Here is a 2,862-nt window from a genome sequence, read left to right as displayed (position 1 = left end):
CTCGGAGTGGAGATCCCACTCTTAGTTTCATCCTGCAGGATTCTGGGGGTGGAGATCCCACCTCGAGTTTCCTTTCCGCCTGAAGATAGAATATAAAATTCTTCCTCTTCGGCAACGGGAGATAGAATATAAAATTCTTCCTCTCTCGTTTCTTTTCCACCGGGAGATAGAATATAAAATTCTTCCTCTCCTCGGACCTTTCCGATGCTCGGAGTGGAGATCCCACTCCCAGTTCATCCTTCCAGATACTGGGGGTGGAGAATCCCACCTCGAGTTTCTTTTCCAGCTGAAGATAGAATATAAAATTCTTCCTCTTTAGCACCGGGAGATAGAATATAAAATTCTTCCTCTCCTCGGACCTTTCCGATGCTCGGAGTGGAGACCCCACTCCCAGTTCATCAACGTATTCGAAGTCGTAGCATTAAGTCTAAGGGAGTTCATTCCTTTAGCACAACGTTACATGCGGAACGGATTTCGACAATCCGCATGCTAGCCCGATTCAAACGGTAATCGGTAAAGGCGTATCAAACCCGTTGAAGGCTGGGGGTTTGCCAAAAAACTCCAAAGTCAACGCCTAACACGCATTGCCGGGTAGTCTATTCCCATGAGAAAGACGAAGCCTATGTATTCAAAATCATAGCACAAAGCCTCAGAGAGTTTACTCTCTTAGCACAACGTTACATGTGGAACGGATCTGGACAATCCACATGCTAGCCCGATTCAAACGGTAATCGGTAAAGGCATATCAAACCCGTTGATGGCTGGGGGTTTGCCAAAAATCCCATAAACCTGTCATTCGGAAGAAATACAGAGAAATCACAAAAGAAGCAAATGCGGAGTTTCCATTGATAGACTGAGTTGAAAGCATACAACAAAGAGCTCATCAGCCTGAAGGCAACTGACGGCTAAGAATATGAGACTTTAAGCTAAAAAGTCTATCTGCATAACTCTGCTCAAGTCCCGCCTGCAGATCTGCTCGGGCAGATTCCTCAGAACAGCTCAAAATCTCCGCAGCTTCACTCTTCAACTTCATCAGTCCCTCCTGAGTAGATTCGAGCTCCTCAAGTACCTAGTCACGAGAACGCTCTAGTCCAATCAGGTCATCGGCGATAAGAACGGCGGATTCCTCAGTACGCTTCAAGGCCTCCTTCAACCTAGTCGCTTCCTCGCGATTCGAGTCCAAGGAGCGGAGTAACTCAGCTTTCTCCCTATCCTTCCTCGCCATGTTAGCCATTAGATGCGCAATGGAGCTCTCACGTGACTGAAGCTCACACCCGATGGAAGATCTCAGGTCGCGCCACTGCGCCATCCTATGCTCCAACTCAGAGGACACGAAAGAAGAAGCCCCGGTAACCTCCAGTTCCTTCAACTCTCGTATCTCTGACTCCAGGGCGGCGAAATCAGCAGTGAAGGAATCAGCCAATTCCGGGTATCCTTCTTCCCTCATCATCGTCATGTGGCGAGAGAAGGAACGCCGGAACTGATCAAAGCCGCCTCCTCGGTGAAGAAGCTTCTCGATTAAGCCATTATAGAAGGCGGTGAAGAAACTGAGGTCCGTACGGAAAGCCTCCCTGTCAGGATCAGTATCGGCCAAAAGGCTACGGACACGCTCGTGCAAAGAAGAGCGAGATCCTACAAGCAACAACTTGGAAGCTCAGTGAACTATCGAATATGAAAAGGAAAGTCAAAAGGAAAAGGAAAGTCAAAAGGCAAGTTCTGAACATACCGACACCAACAGACGTCCCCTCGGGTTGAGGTCCGACAGGCTCTGGGATAGCAGCAGAAGAAGGTACGTCAAGGAGTCATATGAGAATCAGTCCTAGCGGCTGGTCCTATGATTGCACTCATTAGTCAAAAGACAGATAAACATAGGAAAGTACAATATCCCTGAATCGTATACATACCTGCAAGCCCGTCGCTCTGAGGCAAACTGGATATGCCAGGGATAGATACCGGGCTAACTCCAATGGTTGACGCTGCGATAATCAATCATTCATTAGTCATATGAAATATCGGGCAAGAGGGAGAAAATCAGATATATACCGGTAGATGAATCGTTCCCGAAGAATGGTCTCTCGGTCCCTCTGGAAGTCTGCTCAGCCAGCATGTCAGCTAATAAGCCGGCATCCGGCTTCGAGAAGCTTGGCCCCTCCATCGCAACATCTGCAGGGTAACCCAAATGTTGAAGGATGAGGAAAGCTCAAACGAGAAATCTTCCTTCACCTTACATAAGGAAAATGACATTGGATGCGGATATACCTGAATAAGGGATTGTGGGCTCAACATTATTTATCTGCTCAAGATCGATGTTAAGGTCGATGCCCAAAGACCCATCGTGAAAAGCGTCGCACATTTGTTGCACAAAGCAATCCATGTTGTCAACGCCAGGGGACGCCGAACCCGGTGGGAGTTCGCCCTCCTCGAAGAAACCTGAAGCACAAAACATGGTCACAAATCCCCAAAAGGTAAACAACCTTGAAGCAAGAGCAATTGAATGTTACCTCCCCCTCCATCGGCGGTGCTCCCTAAGTCCACTCCACAGGGACGCTGACCGTCATGGGACTTATGGGCAGTCTTCTTCCTCTTCGGGGCACCAGCCCTCCGAGGACCAAAGGGTCGAACATGCGCAGGCCTATCACACATTTCAACGTGTGTAGGAGCTGGTGGCTCATGATCGTTGACTGCCCTACCTAAAGTGACAATAGCCATTTCAATGAAAAAGAGCTGTCATTTATGGAAAATGAAAATTAAAAGAGATAGGACAAACCAGTATCGAGATCCCCTCTGCCGGTATCTGCGTCCGCATACTCGTCCTCGGAGGTCTCGTCATCATCACCCGTAGGGAGAAGTTCTTCTTCGTCT

General features: G+C 48.4%; 1 long non-coding RNA gene across 1 annotated transcript; it reads right to left on the bottom strand.

Moving 5' to 3' along the window:
* LOC109840228 lies at positions 2,132 to 2,591 on the bottom strand. Its single transcript, XR_002246823.1, has 3 exons — positions 2,502 to 2,591; positions 2,260 to 2,430; positions 2,132 to 2,163 (listed from the first exon to the last, which is right to left on the bottom strand). It is a non-coding gene; the product is annotated as an uncharacterized LOC109840228 (long non-coding RNA).

The sequence above is a fragment of the Asparagus officinalis genome, chromosome 5, assembly GCF_001876935.1.
Source record: "Asparagus officinalis chromosome 5, Aspof.V1, whole genome shotgun sequence".
NCBI classification, from domain to species: domain Eukaryota; kingdom Viridiplantae; phylum Streptophyta; class Magnoliopsida; order Asparagales; family Asparagaceae; genus Asparagus; species Asparagus officinalis.
This window is presented reverse-complemented; position numbering and strand designations above follow the sequence as displayed.